Source organism: Lepisosteus platostomus, unplaced genomic scaffold (assembly GCF_059453375.1).
Source record: "Lepisosteus platostomus isolate fLepPlt1 unplaced genomic scaffold, fLepPlt1.hap1 Scaffold_231_H1, whole genome shotgun sequence".
NCBI lineage: Eukaryota > Metazoa > Chordata > Actinopteri > Semionotiformes > Lepisosteidae > Lepisosteus > Lepisosteus platostomus.
The window spans coordinates 15214-30796 of record NW_028291612.1 but is presented as its reverse complement, the minus strand read 5'-3'; the positions used below and the strand labels follow the sequence as shown (position 1 = coordinate 30796).

Below are 15583 nucleotides of genomic sequence, written 5' to 3'. Positions count from 1 at the left end.
TCCTGCTATCCCACAAGTCTGTTCTTTCCCTACCAGTGAGGCCACTACATTTTGTAGGTGCAGGAAAAGGGCTTTGGACAGGATCTTAGTGTCCAAGCCTAACAGGCTGAGGGTCTCCAGTTCTTTATGTCATTTTTTGCTCCTTTCTTAAACAAGAGAGAGATAGTGCCTTCCCTTAAGGAGTCAGGCAGCAATTCTGTCTTATAGCTTTCCTCGAATAGGAGCAGTAGCGGATCCTGAAGCAGATCCCAAAAGGTGCAATAAAATTCTTTAGGGAGCCCGTCAGCACCTGGAGTTTTCCCCTTCTGTAAGCTCTCCATCGCCTGTCTCAGCTCTTCTACTGTCAAATCCCTCTCAAGTACTTCCCTATCTTCTTCACTCAAAACGTTTTCTAGCTTTGAGGTAAAAAAATGAATTTCTTCATCCTTTAGCTCTGTAGAGCTGTACAGTCTTGAGTAGAAGGCCTCGGTGCAGGAGAGGATAGCACTCGGCTCTGTTCTCTCTCGTCCCTCCTCATCAACTACACTTTCCATGACAGACTTGGAGCCTACCACTTTCCTGAAAAAGAAGCGAGTACACTTCTCATTTTCTTCCAAGAACTGCACTCTGCCTCTTAACAGCACTCCTCGACTACTTTCTTCGGCTATGCTCCGGATGTCCTTTTTTAAAAGGGTGATATCCTCGAGCACATCGAAGCCACTGTGCAGCATCGTGTAGAGACGCTGCAGCTGCCTCTGTTTCCTGGCTAGCACTCCTCTCCGTCTGGCAGCAGCCTTCCTTCCCTCAGCCATGAAAAATGCCTTTGTCCTCATCTTCACCTCCTCCCACCACTCTCCTACTGACCCGTACAGACACTGCAAGGACAGCCACTGTGATAGTTTCTCCTTGTAGCGGGATACTACCCCCTCGTTCTCTAGCAGCTTTGTGTTGAGTTTCCAGAGGCCTGGGCCAAAGACAGTCCCGCCCTGGAGTTCCACTCTACACCCTAAAGCCTGATGATCTGAGAAGAAGACAGGCTGAAGAGTGACCCCAACAACTTTCACTCTCTCTGAGACAAAGCAATAGTCAATTCTGGAGCTGCTATTCCTCCCTGACCATGTATATCCTGCTGTTGTGGGATATATACATCTATATGTGTCTGAGAGTTTAAAGTCTTGAACTAAGTTTTGCAGGGCCAGTGAGCTGGAATCCAATTTTATCGGAGAGCTAGACTGCCTGTCTGTGTGCTCTAAGATACAATTAAAATCCCCTCCCACTATCACGTCTGTGCTACTTAACAATAGGGGAGAGAGTGCCTTGAGTAGCTCCACCCTTCCTCCCACGTCAGTAGGACAATACACATTGATTAGCCGCAGGTTAACGGTCCCCCATTCCACATCCACACACAGCAACCTGCCATCTATGACCCTCTGAATACTTTTCAATTTGAAAGCCCATCCTTTGAAAAGAATGGCCACGCCAGAGGCTCTGTTGTTATTGTCCCCTGACCAAACAGAAGGCCCTTTATCCCACCTATCTTTAAAGCTTTTATACCTCTCTTGATAGGCTAAAGCACACTCCTGCAACATCAACACATCTCCCTCTCTCTGCTGGAGGTAATCAAAGACACACTGGCATTTAACTCTGTCATTGATACCTCTGGTGTTAAGAGAAATTATGTTTAGAGCCATTTTACATAAGAAAGTGGAACCAGTCTTTACAAAACACATTTCTCTTCGGTCTCACCTGTTACCTTCTCTTTCTTTTTCTTCTTACCAATTTCCTGCCAGCCATCCTCTGAATGAGCCTTCATCAGGGTGGCAGCAGTAAAAGCGTTCACGGAGTCCATTTCAAGGAAGGGGGTAGAAAGAGGGGTGGAGGGGTTCCAGCTGTCCCCATCGCCATGCTCTCCTTCCTCCTCGCTCGGGGAGAAAACAGAGTCATTTTTCCTTTTCCTCAAGTCCAGCTCCTGGGAGCACTGAGGGGAAAGGGGTGCAGCCGATGCACCAGTCTCCTCTTCCCCCTCACCCACCAGCTGTTGCAGATCCTCCGTGACGGACTGGATGGAGGAGAGGAGGGCATCTGTAGCACTTGCAGAGTCTGAGAAAAGCAGCTCCGCTGAATCCTGGGTATCGTCGCTGGACCCGCTCCACCGGGGGGCCCCACACTGGCCCTCGTTCTGAGGAGCAGGAGTGGGGGAGGGGTCCTCGCTGTTCTCGGGGGTTTTCAAACCCTCGTGCTTGTCTGGTGCAGTCTGCGGTTGTGGGAGCGTAGTGGATTTCTCTTCCACCGGCCCCGGAGCCACAGCAGGACTGATCCTGGCTGGAGGCTGAGACTCTTTGTCCAACAAGGGTTCTTTGTTTGACTTGTTGTTTGCTTTGGCTTTTCGGGCCGGTTTGGCTGAAACAAGCACTGCCTCATCCTTTCTCATTTTGAGTTTATTGGCGTAGGCGTGAGGGCAGTTCTTAAAAACGTGTCCTTCCGAGCCACATAAATTGCACTTTGGCAGCATTGAACAGTCAGAGGCTAAATGTCCCTGTTTGCCACAGGTCTTGCAGCATTTCACAGTGCAGGACGATGCCAGGTGTCCCACAGCACCACAGCGCCGACACACCTTTGGTTGTCCCACATAAAAAACATAGCCATTGCAGGCGCCCAGCCGGATTGTAGAGGGCAGGTGCCTTAAGCCTCCATTTACATTGTCCGGTAGTAAGCGAACCTCGAATTTCCTTGCTCCTGTTTTTATACCGTCAACATCTCTAACCTCAGTTCCATGGTGGACGGTGCAGTACTGGTTAAGCCAGATGTGAATGTCCTCCGTCTTTGCCAGTTCCGAGAACATAACAACATGCACCGTTTTCCTCTCTCTCTGTGTCAGAGGCTGCAAGTTGATCTTCTCAAGTGCAGGAACTTTCCCTCTTTTTGCCTCAAAGACATCCACGCATTGTTCAAACAGAGGATAGGTAGCAAATACAACCTCAAATGCTTTCTGACCTGGGAGAGCAAAGATGAAATCCAAGTGCCGAGGTTCAAAGCCAAGTTCCTTCTGTAACACTTTTCTGCTGAACTGCATACGATCCATGAAGAGGTCATCCAAAAGCTCAAAATGTACAGCATTCTTGCGGGATCCAAAGGTTGCCATCTCAAACTGCAAAACAAACACTGCTTCCACAAAACAAGAAAACAATCCAACTACTCCAACTACAGGCTGATCAAGGTATCTCCCCTGCCAGGTAAGCCGAGAGCCGCAGGCGATGAGCCCGGAGCTGAACGGGCCCCACTGGCTCGTTTGTAAGGCCAGGTGCATTGCCAACCACGACCGGCAGGGCAGAGGCCTTGAAGGCAGCCTGGGCTCCTGCAGCTGTCCAGCCACGCACTCTGGTTTCTCTTCATCTCGTACAAATCTTTTGCCTTTTACTAAAGATTTCCATGGAGAAGAGCATGAATGAGTTCCATACAATTTTTGTGCTTTCCTGCCTTCGGGTGGGGCGCAGCTGGGCTGGTCAAAGAGAGAAAACAAAACCGCTCACAATCGCTCTTATTACGGCGACTGTGGCTGTCTGCTCTGCCAGTCCTCGGTCTCCGCCTGTCTGATTGGCGCTCTTTTCTTTGGGGGGCGGGAAGTGTCCGGCCGCAAATATGAAGCGTTACAGCAACGACATGCCATGAGACGATTGATAACGATTTCCATAGGATCCACGCGGTTGCCTGGCAACCGTCAGCTTTGCGCAGTGGCAGTATCGTAGCCTTTGAGGTTTAGCCGATGCGCGATTATTGCTAGTTGAAAACTTTTCCCAATACCCCGCTTCCGCCGGTTTGCAATACAATTAGCGAAAGCAATTCTTGACAGTCTCGTCAGAGACTGAGCAAGGTGTTTAAAGACAGATTTTGTCATGGTAACATCATGGTAGAAAGAAACAAGCTTGTTACGTCTCAACAGAAACACTCTTTAGCTCTTTCAGCGTTATGCAGAGAACAGCGTCTGTCGAGATCACTTTTGAGTCAGCGCGAAACGCTGTGTGCTGTCAGTTTGATTTCATATTGCTCGTAGCAGCGCCAGGCTTTTGTCTGTCAAACGTTAGGTTGCGCTTCTTCATGCTGCATTGTCGGCATGAGTGGAGCTTTTTAAACGTCTGTACTTACTGCGCCTCATAAGAAATCGTTTGTCCCCGTTCAAAACAGATTGTGCGATGTCCTGCAGCGTTCGCAAAGCAAACCTTTGACAGTTTGAAAGAGGAATTTATTCTGCTTCCTGTGCGTGCAGTAGTTACAAAGTTGAACGTCTTTACACGATCTGCCGCAGATCTTACAAACGAGCCAGTGGGGCCCGTTCAGCTCCGGGCTCATCGCCTGCGGCTCACTGTGCCGGAAACAACGCACTCTGGGAAGCCGCTATGCAAAGCGAGGTCCCAAGATCCCCTGCGGCCGGACACTTCCCGCCCCCCAAAGAAAAGAGCGCCAATCAGACGGCCGGAGACCATGGACTCGCGGCGCAGACTGCCACAATCGCCATAACAAGACCGATTGCGGGCGTTTTTGTTTTCTCTCTTTGACCAGCCAGGCTGCGCCCCACCCGAAGGCAGGGAAGCACAAAAATTGCATGGAACGCATTCATGCTCCTCTCCACGGAAATCTTTAGTAAAAGGCGAAAGATTTGTACGAGATGAAGAGAAACCAGAGTGCGTGGCTGCACAGCTGCAGGAGCCCAGGCCGCCTTCAAGGCCTCTGCCCTGCCGGTCGTGGTTGGCAATACACCTGGCCTTACAAACGAGCCAGTGGGGCCCGTTCAGCTCCGGGCTCATCGCCTGCGGCTCACGGCTTGCGAGCGTGCCAAATCCGTGCGATAACTCGGAAAACACCCGGCCACACTGTGCCGGAAACGACGCACTCTGGGAAGCCGCTATGCAAAGCGAGTTCCCAAGATCCCCTGCGGCCGGACACTTCCCGCCCCCCAAAGAAAAGAGCGCCAATCAGACGGCCGGAGACCGTGGACTCGCGGAGCAGACTGCCACAATCGACATAACAAGACCGATTGCGGGCGTTTTTGTTTTCTCTCTTTGACCAGCCAGGCTGCGCCCCACCCGAAGGCAGGGAAGCACAAAAATTGCATGGAACGCATTCATGCTCCTCTCCACGGAAATCTTTAGTAAAAGGCGAAAGATTTGTACGAGATGAAGAGAAACCAGAGTGCGTGGCTGCACAGCTGCAGGAGCCCAGGCCGACTTCAAAGCCTCTGCGCTGCCGGTCGTGGTTGGCAATGCACCTGGCCTTACAAACTAGCCAGTGGGGCCCGTTCAGCTCCGGGCTCATCGCCTGCGGCTCACGGCTTGCGAGCGTGACCAATCCGTGCGATAACTCGGAAAACACCCGGCCACACTGTGCCGGAAACGACGCACTCTAGAAGCCGCTATGCAAAGCGAGGTCCCAAGATCCCCTGCAGCCGGACACTTCCCAACCCCCAAAGAAAAGAGCGCCAATCAGACGGCCGGAGACCGAGGACTCGTGGAGCAGACTGCCACAATCGCCATAACAAGACCGATTGCAAGCGTTTTTGTTTTCTCTCTTTGACCAGCCAGGCTGCGCCCCACCCGAAGGCAGGGAAGCACAAAAATTGCATGGAACTCATTCATGCTCCTCTCCACGGAAATCTTTAGTAAAAGGCGAAAGATTTGTACGAGATGAAGAGAAACCAGAGTGCGTGGCTGCACAGCTACAGGAGCCCAGGCCGCCTTCAAAGCCTCTGCGCTGCCGGTCGTGGTTGGCAATGCACCTGGCCTTACAAACTAGCCAGTGGGGCCCGTTCAGCTCCGGGCTCATCGCCTGCGGCTCACGGCTTGCGAGCGTGACCAATCCGTGCGATAACTCGGAAAACACCCGGCCACACTGTGCCGGAAATGACGCACTCTGGGAAGCCGCTATGCAAAGCGAGGTCCAAAGATCCCCTGCGGCCGGACACTTCCCGCCCCCCAAAGAAAAGAGCGCCAATCAGACGGCCGGAGACCGTGGACTCGCGGAGCAGACTGCCACAATCGCCATAACAAGACCGATTGCGAGCGTTTTTGTTTTCTCTCTTTGACCAGCCGGGCTGCGCCCCACCCGAAGGCAGGGAAGCACAAAAATTGCATGGAACTCATTCATGCTCCTCTCCACGGAAATCTTTAGTAAAAGGCGAAAGATTTGTACGAGATGAAGAGAAACCAGAGTGCGTGGCTGCACAGCTGCAGGAGCCCAGGCCGCCTTCAAAGCCTCTGCGCTGCCGGTCGTGGTTGGCAATGCACCTGGCCTTACAAACTAGCCAGTGGGGCCCGTTCAGCTCCGGGCTCATCGCCTGCGGCTCACGGCTTGCGAGCGTGACCAATCTGTGCGATAACTCGGAAAACACCCGGCCACACTGTGCCGGAAACGACGCACTCTGGGAAGCCGCTATGCAAAGCGAGGTCCCAAGATCCCCTGCGGCCGGACACTTCCCAACCCCCAAAGAAAAGAGCGCCAATCAGACGGCCGGAGACCGAGGACTCGCGGAGCAGACTGCCACAATCGCCATAACAAGACCGATTGCGAGCGTTTTTGTTTTCTCTCTTTGACCAGCCAGGCTGCGCCCCACCCGAAGGCAGGGAAGCACAAAAATTGCATGGAACTCGTTCATGCTCCTCTCCATGGAAATCTTTAGTAAAAGGCGAAAGATTTGTACGAGATGAAGAGAAACCAGAGTGCGTGGCTGAAAAGCTGCAGGAGCCCAGGCCACCTTCAAAGCCTCTGCCCTGCCGGTCGTGGTTGGCAATACACCTGGCCTTACAAACGAGCCAGTGGGGCCCGTTCAGCTCCGGGCTCATCGCCTGCGGCTCACGGCTTGCGAGCGTGCCGAATCCGTGCGATAACTCGGAAAACACCCGGCCACACTGTGCCGGAAATGACGCACTCTGGGAAGCCGCTATGCAAAGCGAGGTCCCAAGATCCCCTGCGGCCGGACACTTCCCGCCCCCCAAAGAAAAGAGCGCCAATCAGACGGCCGGAGACCGTGGACTCGCGGAGCAGACTGCCACAATCGCCATAACAAGACCGATTGCGGGCGTTTTTGTTTTCTCTCTTTGACCAGCCAGGCTGCGCCCCACCCGAAGGCAGGGAAGCACAAAAATTGCATGGAACGCATTCATGCTCCTCTCCACGGAAATCTTTAGTAAAAGGCGAAAGATTTGTACGAGATGAAGAGAAACCAGAGTGCGTGGCTGCACAGCTGCAGGAGCCCAGGCCGCCTTCAAAGCCTCTGCGCTGCCGGTCGTGGTTGGCAATGCACCTGGCCTTACAAACTAGCCAGTGGGGCCCGTTCAGCTCCGGGCTCATCGCCTGCGGCTCACGGCTTGCGAGCGTGACCAATCCGTGCGATAACTCGGAAAACACCCGGCCACACTGTGCCGGAAACGACGCACTCTGGGAAGCCGCTATGCAAAGCGAGGTCCCAAGATCCCCTGCAGCCGGACACTTCCCAACCCCCAAAGAAAAGAGCGCCAATCAGACGGCCGGAGACCGAGGACTCGCGGAGCAGACTGCCACAATCGCCATAACAAGACCGATTGCGAGCGTTTTTGTTTTCTCTCTTTGACCAGCCAGGCTGCGCCCCACCCGAAAGCAGGGAAGCACAAAAATTGCATGGAACTCATTCATGCTCCTCTCCACGGAAATCTTAAGTAAAAGGCGAAAGATTTGTACGAGATGAAGAGAAACCAGAGTGCGTGGCTGCACAGCTGCAGGAGCCCAGGCCGCCTTCAAAGCCTCTGCGCTGCCGGTCGTGGTTGGCAATGCACCTGGCCTTACAAACTAGCCAGTGGGGCCCGTTCAGCTCCGGGCTCATCGCCTGCGGCTCACGGCTTGCGAGCGTGACCAATCCGTGCGATAACTCGGAAAACACCCGGCCACACTGTGCCGGAAACGACGCACTCTGGGAAGCCGCTATGCAAAGCGAGGTCCCAAGATCCCCTGCGGCCGGACACTTCCCAACCCCCAAAGAAAAGAGCGCCAATCAGACGGCCGGAGACCGTGGACTCGCGGAGCAGACTGCCACAATCGCCATAACAAGACCGATTGCGGGCGTTTTTGTTTTCTCTCTTTGACCAGCCAGGCTGCGCCCCACCCGAAGGCAGGGAAGCACAAAAATTGCATGGAACGCATTCATGCTCCTCTCCACGGAAATCTTTAGTAAAAGGCGAAAGATTTGTACAACATGAAAAGAAACCAGAGTGCGTGGCTGCACAGCTACAGGAGCCCAGGCCGCCTTCAAAGCCTCTGCGCTGCCGGTCGTGGTTGGCAATGCACCTGGCCTTACAAACTAGCCAGTGGGGCCCATTCAGCTCCGGGCTCATCGCCTGCGGCTCACGGCTTGCGAGCGTGACCAATCCGTGCGATAACTCGGAAAACACCCGGCCACACTGTGCCGGAAACGACGCACTCTGGGAAGCCGCTATGCAGGCAAGGTCCCAAGATCCCCTGCGGCCGGACACTTCCCGCCCCCCAAAGAAAAGAACGCCAATCAGACGGCCGGACCCAACAACCTTGGCGTTATTAGCACCACGCTCTAACCAACTGAGCTAACTGGCCTCGCAACAGTGCCCCTCTCAGTGCTGCAAAAAATCGAACTCAGGGAATTTCTTTTGTCCTCTTTTGAATAGAAAGCCGTGTAATTCAGTGTACGGGCTTTCTTGTGCACTTTCATGGTTCTTGTAACCAAAATCCTACACTGGCCTGAAATGCCCCCCATTTCACAGCATTTTTCAGCTGATTTAAAATGTACCTAAAGGAGAAGCATTTTTGAAGACCATCAATTACCAAGAGCTTTTGTCAAAGGTTTTGGTGGTCATTTTTAATGACCACAGAGCGCTGTGACCTCGGTTTTACATCTCATCCAAAAGACAGCGCCCTCTTACAACACAGCATCTCCGTCACTATACTGGGGCATTGGGACCCGCACAGACCTCAGGGTGAGCGCCCCCCCGCCGGCACCATTAACACCGCTTCCAGCTGGAAGCTTTGTTTTTCCCTGTAGCTCACCCTCATCCGGGTACTGACCTAGCTCACACCCGCTTAGCTTCAGTGGGTTTTCAGTTGCGAATTGCAAAAGCCACTGCATTGGCTGGGAATCAAAACCAAGCCTCCCGCGTGGCAGGCGAGAATTCTAACACTGAACCACCAATGCTCAATGCCTGTACCTTCAAAAAAGACGGAGGACATTCACACCTGGCTTAACCAGTACTGCACCGTCCACCATGGAACTGAGGTTAGATATGTTGACGGTATAAAAGCAGGAGCAAGGAAATTCGAGGTTCGCTTGCTACCGGACAATGTAAATGGAGGCTTAAGGCACCTGCCCTCTACAATCTGGCTGGGCGCCTGCAATGGCTATGTTTTTTATGTGGGACAACCAAAGGTGTGTCGGCGCTGTGGGACACCTGGCATCGCCCTGCACTGTGAAATGCTGCAAGACCTGTGGCAAACAGGGACATTTAGCCTCTGACTGTTCAATGCTGCCAAAGTGCAATTTACTTGGCTTGGAAGGACACGTTTTTATAAACTGCCCTCATGCCTACGCCAATAAACTCAAAATGAGAAAGGATGAGGCAGTGCTTGTTTCAGCCAAACCGGCCCGAAAAGCCAAAGCAAACAACAAGTCAAACAAAGAACCCTTGTTTGATAAAGTCTCAGCCTCCAGCCAGGATCTGCCCTGCTGTGGTTCCGGGGCCGGTGGAAGAGAAATCCACTACGCCCCCACAACAGACTGCACCAGACAAGCACGAGGGTTTGAAAACCCCCGAGAACAGCGAGGACCCCTCCCCCACTCCTGCTCCTCAGAACGAGGGCCAGTGTGGGGCCCCCCGGTGGAGCGGGTCCAGCGAGGATACCCAGGATTCAGCGGAGCTGCTTTTCTCAGACTCTGCAAGTGCTACAGATGCCCTCCTCTCCTCCATCCAGTCCATCACAGAGGATCTGCAGCAAATGGTTGGTGAGGGGGAAGAGGAGACTGGTGCATCGGCTGCACCCCTTTCCCCTCAGTGCTCCCAGGAGCTGGACTTGAGGAAAAGGAAAAATGACTCTGTTTTCTCCCCGAGCGAGGAGGAAGGAGAGCATGGCGATGGGAACAGCTGGAACCCCTCCACCCCCTTCCTTGAAATGGACTCCGTGAATGCTTTTACTGCTGCCACCCTGATGAAGGCTCATTCAGAGGATGGCTGGCAGGAAATTGGTAAGAAGAAAAAGAAAAAGAAGAAGGGACCAGGTGAGACAGAAGAGAAATGTGTTTTGTAAAGACTGGTTCCACTTTCTTATGTAATATGGCTCTAAACATAATATCTCTTAACACCAGAGGTATCAATGACAGAGTTAAATGCCAGTCTGTCTTTGATTACCTCCAGCAGAGAGAGGGAGATGTGTTGATGTTGCAGGAGTGTGCTTTAGCCTATCAAGAGAGGTATAAAAGCTTTGAAGATAGGTGGGATAAAGGGCCTTCTGTTTGGTCAGGGGACAATAACAACAGAGCCTCTGGCGTGGCCATTCTTTTCAAAGGATGGGCTTTCAAATTGAAAAGTATTCAGAGGGTCATAGATGGCAGGTTGCTGTGTGTGGATGTGGAATGGGGGACCGTTAACCTGCGGCTAATCAATGTGTATTGCCCTACTGACGTGGGAGGAAGGGTGGAGCTACTCAAGGCACTCTCTCACCTATTGTTATGTAGCACAGACGTGATAGTGGGAGGGGATTTTAATTGTATCTTAGAGCACACAGACAGGCAGTCTAGCTCTCTGATAAAATTGGATTCCAGGTCACTGGCCCTGCAAAACTTAGTTCAAGACTTTAAACTCTCAGACACATATAGATGTATATATCCCACAACAGCAGGATATACATGGTCAGGGAGGAATAGCAGCTCCAGAATTGACTATTGCTTTGTCTCAGAGAGAGTGAAAGTTGTTGGGGTCACTCTTCAGCCTGTCTTCTTCTCAGATCATCAGGCTTTAGGTCGTAGAGTGGAACTCCAGGGCTTTGGCCCAGGCATCTGGAAACTCAACACAAAGCTGCTAGAGAACGAGGGGGTAGTATCCTGCTACAAGGAGAAACTATCACAGTGGCTGTCCTTGCAGTGTCTGTACGGGTCAGTAGGAGAGTGGTGGGAGGAGGTGAAGGTGAGGACAAAGGCCTTTTTCATGGCTGAGGGAAGGAAGGCTGCTGCCAGACGGAGAGGAGTGCTAGCCAGGAAACAGAGGCAGCTGCAGCGTCTCTACACGATGATGCACAGTGGCTTCGATGTGCTCGAGGATATCACCCTTTTAAAAAAGGACATCCGGAGCATAGCCGAAGAAAGTAGTCGAGTGCAGTTCTTGGAAGAAAATGAGAAGTGTTCTCGCCTCTTTTTCAGGAAAGTGGAAGGCTCCAAGTCTGTCATGGAAAGTGTAGTTGATGAGGAGGGACGAGAGAGAACAGAGCCGAGTGCAATCCTCTCCTGCACCGAGGCCTTCTACTCAAGACTGTACAGCTCTACAGAGGTAAAGGATGAAGAAATTCATTTTTTTACCTCAAAGCTAGAAAACGTTTTGAGTGAAGAAGATAGGGAAGTACTTGAGAGGGATTTGACAGTAGAAGAGCTGAGACAGGCTATGGAGAGCTTACAGAAGGGGAAAACTCCGGGTGCTGACGGGCTCCCTAAAGAATTTTATTGCACCTTTTGGGATCTGCTTCAGGATCCGCTGCTGCTCCTATTCGAGGAAAGCTATAAGACAGAATTGCTGCCTGACTCCTTAAGAGAAGGCACTATCTCTCTCTTGTTTAAGAAAGGAGCAAAGAATGACATAAAGAACTGGAGACCCCTCAGCCTGTTAGGCGTGGACACTAAGATCCTGTCCAAAGCCCTTTTCCTGCGCCTACAAAATGTAGTGGCCTCACTGGTAGGGAAAGAACAGACTTGTGGGATAGCAGGATGCCTGATGATCGACAACCTGGCCTTGTTGAAGGATGTCTGTCTGTACTCAGAGGATCGCTCCCTCCCTCTGTGCATTTCAGGTGTAGACCTAGAAAAGGCCTTTGACCGCCTAAACCGGCAGTACTTAACTTCGGTACTTGAGCACATGAAGTTTGGCCCCATCATGAGAAAGTGGATTAACCTGCTGTACACAGGTAGCAACAGCAGAGTAATGGTTAATGGCAATAGATCACGCCCCTTTGAAGTCTGTTGTGAGGCAGGGCTGGCCATTATCCCCCTTGTTATTCGTTTTGGCTATGGAGCCCTTAGCCTGTGCCTTGCGCCAGGATCAGGCCATTAATGGGATACCAGTACCTGGAAGTGGGGGAGGAGAGGTAAAGACATCTCTATACATGGATGACGTCACCCTGCTCCTCTCTGACAATGCCTCAATTAGTAGAGCTCTGCAGTGCTGTGATCGGTTCTCTTTGGCTTCCTCTGCAAAAATTAACAAATCAAAGAGCGAGATTTTTTATCAGAACTGGAGGGAGCCAAAAGAAGGACATGATCTCAGGCTGCAAGAGAAGAGAATTAAGGTCCTGGGGGTGTATTTTGGAGAAGAGATGGGAACAGTAAATTGGCAGAACAAATTGCCAATCTTAAACAAAAAACTGATGCAATGGAAGAACCGAGACCTCACCATGACAGGGAAGGTGCTGGTCATCAAAGCCAAGCTCTTGCCTGTCTTGAATTTTCTGGCTTCTACCTTCCCAATCCCACACCGTGTTGCGGCGGTGCTGAGGAGATTGATGTTTCAATTTCTATGGGGTGTGAAGCAGGAAAGACTCAGAAGGGAAATAATGTACAGGCCGCTACCCTCAGGGGGGAAGTCTGTCCCAGATATTGCTACGAAGCTGCTGTGCATTTTCCTGGCCTCTGTGCTGAGAGGCTTTGCAACAGCACCTGCAGCGCGTACCTGGACTTATTTTTCCAGGCTCTGGGTAGGTAGGGAGGTGTTCAGAGTGTGGGGTGTCAGACCCAAGCTGGATGTCCCACTCTCTGACACATGCCCTGCAATTTATGGGACAGTTAAAAGTTTTCTAAGATCTCACACAATTGGCCATATTCCCCTCCGAGATGTCAGCGTCCAAAAACTGGAAGATTTCTTTGCACCCCAGAACAATAGGCAGACCCCTGTGGGCATTTTAACATCAGCCCAAACAAGGAAGGTGTGGAAACACACATCCTCTAAGTTTCTGTGCAACATTCACAGAGATTTAGCCTGGAGTGTCATCCACCAGTGCTTACCGGTACGAACTTCCTTGTACCGTATGGTCCTCACACCCAGCCCTCGCTGCGTTAGGGTGGGCTGCAGCGAGGAGGAGACTGTGACCCATCTCCTGTGGTCCTGCTTTTTTGCTAAGGCCTTCTGGGCACAGTTTGAAGATTGGTTGCAGGCTCTCTCGCCCCAATTTACCCTGACCGCTGCTTTCGTCATATACGGCATCTCTCCTGTCAAACTTCCTCCTGAAGTGTTTGACAGGATCTGGGCCGTGGTGAACAGTGGGAAAGACGCCCTGTGGAGAGTGAGGAACATGGGGCTGTTCAAAGGCATCAAGATCCCAGTCAAGGCTGCAGGTAGCCTGGCCCTGTTCATCACCCGAGAGAACTATTACCTCAGAGATCTGTGGAGAGAAGGGAGGGAGGAAGCAGAAAATCTGTGGGAAATAGAGGGCATAGGTCAATATCTCAAGAAACTGTGAAAAACACTATCATGTTTAAGTAAAGAATGTGATTTGCTTCAGAAAAAAGAAATTGTTGCTATGTAACTCGTACCGTGTCAAAATGTAATAAGATGTGATCATATATACTGTTTTAAGTATGTATATTAATGTAAAGCATTTGTGATGCCCTGTATTTTATTGTGAAAAGGAAATAAAAGTTCTTAAAAATCGAAATCGCTGGAGGAAACAGTCCATCTGGCCATGAAACTCATTTGAACGTCTAGCTACAGCAACTAACAATATCATGATTTATTCAGGATGTGTGGAATCAGCACGTCCCGGAGACAGCTTCCGAAATCGTGAGCATTCTCTGGTGGTGTCCTGCAGGGCACCTGTGGGCGTGCATTGGTGGTATAGTGTTGAGCATAGCTGCCTTCCAAGCAGTTGACCTGGGTTCGATTCCTGGCCAACGCAGTGGCAATTGGTTTCAAATGCTGTCATGAGCCTTGGATTATGACTAGCAAAGCGAAGCCTTTTGAAAGAGCTAAAGCACTGCAAAACGGAATTGAAGGAGAATCTTACAGGGGATTCTGAGCGGTGTCTGCATACACGCAGTCCGATACGGGTGCTGAAAGCTTGAGCTACTCTCAATGTCATGCTGCCTTTCCCCGGAGTAAATCTGTTACATTGAAGGAATGCTTCTCGCAGGTTCAAAAGGGACCCTTGTTAATTGGAGAAATCAATGATTTCTAATGAATTCTGTATGTGTTAAAAGACAGCTATACACAGAAAACATGCAGGACACTGCCCATGATGTTTCCCGAGCCGAAACACAGTGCGTTTTTCCAAGCCATCTGACAAAGCTCGCCCACTGAAAACTGCAGCAGATCGTGTAAAGACCTTCAACTTTGTAACTACTGCACGCACAGGAAGCACAATAAATTCCTCTTTTCAAACTGTCAAAGGTTTGCTTTGCAAACGCTGCAGGACATCGCACAATCTCTTTTGAACGGGGACAAACGATTTCTTATGGGGCGCAGTAAGTACAGACGTTTAAAAAGCTCCACTCATGCCGACGATGCAGCATGAAGAAGCGCAACCTAACGTTTGACAGACAAAAGCCGGGCGCCGCTACGAGCAATATGAAATCAAACTGACAGCACACGGCGTTTCGCGCTGACTCAAAAGTGATCTCGACAGACGCTGTTCTCTGCATAACGCTGAAAGAGATAAAGAGCGTTTCTGTTGAGACGTAACAAGCTCGTTTCTTTCTACCATGATGTCACCATGACAAAATCTGTCTTTAAACACCTTGCTCAGTCTCTGACGAGACTGTCAAAAATTGCTTTCGCCGATTGTATTGCAAACCAGCGGAAGCGGGGTATTGGGAAAAGTTTTCAACTAGCAACAATCGTGCGTGCTAATTAGAACAGCAACGCTGAGCTCTCAGCACCGTACTGAGCCCAGGTGTTATTCTAAAGCTGTCAGGTGCAGTTCATTTATATGAAGGAAATCTCTTACTTGGTACGATTACAATGCAGTAAGTAGCACAGGCTACTTGGGGAATAGCCCGATGTGTTTTAAAACGACCCGAGCCAGGTAGGAGTCGAACCTACAATCTCCTAATCCGTAGTCAGATGCATTATGCATTGCGCCACTGTCCCTGGTGTGACACTACAGGACTGTAACCCAGTGATCTCAGCCCTGCAACTAGTAAAATATTACCCCCGGTCCATTCTTTTCCAAAAGTGAGAAACACCTGTTTTCTACATTTTGTCTGTTTTAAAACCATATCTCTTTAAACCAAACCAAGAGTTTGTCTTTTGCACTGATATTCTGATTCATTTCGATTTCAAAGAAAAAAAAGCATTACCTTCCAAAGCATCATAAAATTGTCCCTTCTTCCAGACTCTACTTCTCTCTTGTAGTAGTACAGTAG

The 15583-nt window shown here is 50.9% G+C and overlaps 11 non-coding genes across 11 annotated transcripts; 2 read left to right on the top strand and 9 right to left on the bottom strand.

Moving 5' to 3' along the window:
• The first annotated feature begins 3352 nt into the window (after positions 1-3352).
• On the top strand, positions 3353-3466 carry LOC148635700 (U5 spliceosomal RNA). The gene has a single exon (XR_015932915.1). It is a non-coding gene; the product is annotated as a U5 spliceosomal RNA (small nuclear RNA).
• A 233-nt stretch (positions 3467-3699) lies between these two features.
• On the top strand, positions 3700-3841 carry LOC148635699 (U4 spliceosomal RNA). The gene has a single exon (XR_015932916.1). It is a non-coding gene; the product is annotated as a U4 spliceosomal RNA (small nuclear RNA).
• Positions 3842-4545: 704 nt separating this feature from the next.
• On the bottom strand, positions 4546-4662 carry LOC148635698 (U5 spliceosomal RNA). Its single transcript, XR_015932911.1, has one exon. It is a non-coding gene; the product is annotated as a U5 spliceosomal RNA (small nuclear RNA).
• A 391-nt stretch (positions 4663-5053) lies between these two features.
• LOC148635697 (U5 spliceosomal RNA) lies at positions 5054-5170 on the bottom strand. Its single transcript, XR_015932910.1, has one exon. It is a non-coding gene; the product is annotated as a U5 spliceosomal RNA (small nuclear RNA).
• A 390-nt stretch (positions 5171-5560) lies between these two features.
• Positions 5561-5677, bottom strand: LOC148635696 (U5 spliceosomal RNA). The gene has a single exon (XR_015932908.1). It is a non-coding gene; the product is annotated as a U5 spliceosomal RNA (small nuclear RNA).
• A 391-nt stretch (positions 5678-6068) lies between these two features.
• Positions 6069-6185, bottom strand: LOC148635695 (U5 spliceosomal RNA). The gene has a single exon (XR_015932919.1). It is a non-coding gene; the product is annotated as a U5 spliceosomal RNA (small nuclear RNA).
• A 391-nt stretch (positions 6186-6576) lies between these two features.
• On the bottom strand, positions 6577-6693 carry LOC148635694 (U5 spliceosomal RNA). The gene has a single exon (XR_015932912.1). It is a non-coding gene; the product is annotated as a U5 spliceosomal RNA (small nuclear RNA).
• Positions 6694-7084: 391 nt separating this feature from the next.
• On the bottom strand, positions 7085-7201 carry LOC148635693 (U5 spliceosomal RNA). Its single transcript, XR_015932909.1, has one exon. It is a non-coding gene; the product is annotated as a U5 spliceosomal RNA (small nuclear RNA).
• A 391-nt stretch (positions 7202-7592) lies between these two features.
• Positions 7593-7709, bottom strand: LOC148635692 (U5 spliceosomal RNA). The gene has a single exon (XR_015932913.1). It is a non-coding gene; the product is annotated as a U5 spliceosomal RNA (small nuclear RNA).
• A 391-nt stretch (positions 7710-8100) lies between these two features.
• LOC148635691 (U5 spliceosomal RNA) lies at positions 8101-8217 on the bottom strand. Its single transcript, XR_015932914.1, has one exon. It is a non-coding gene; the product is annotated as a U5 spliceosomal RNA (small nuclear RNA).
• Positions 8218-14964: 6747 nt separating this feature from the next.
• Positions 14965-15103, bottom strand: LOC148635690 (U4 spliceosomal RNA). The gene has a single exon (XR_015932917.1). It is a non-coding gene; the product is annotated as a U4 spliceosomal RNA (small nuclear RNA).
• Between the last annotated feature and the right edge of the window lie 480 nt (positions 15104-15583).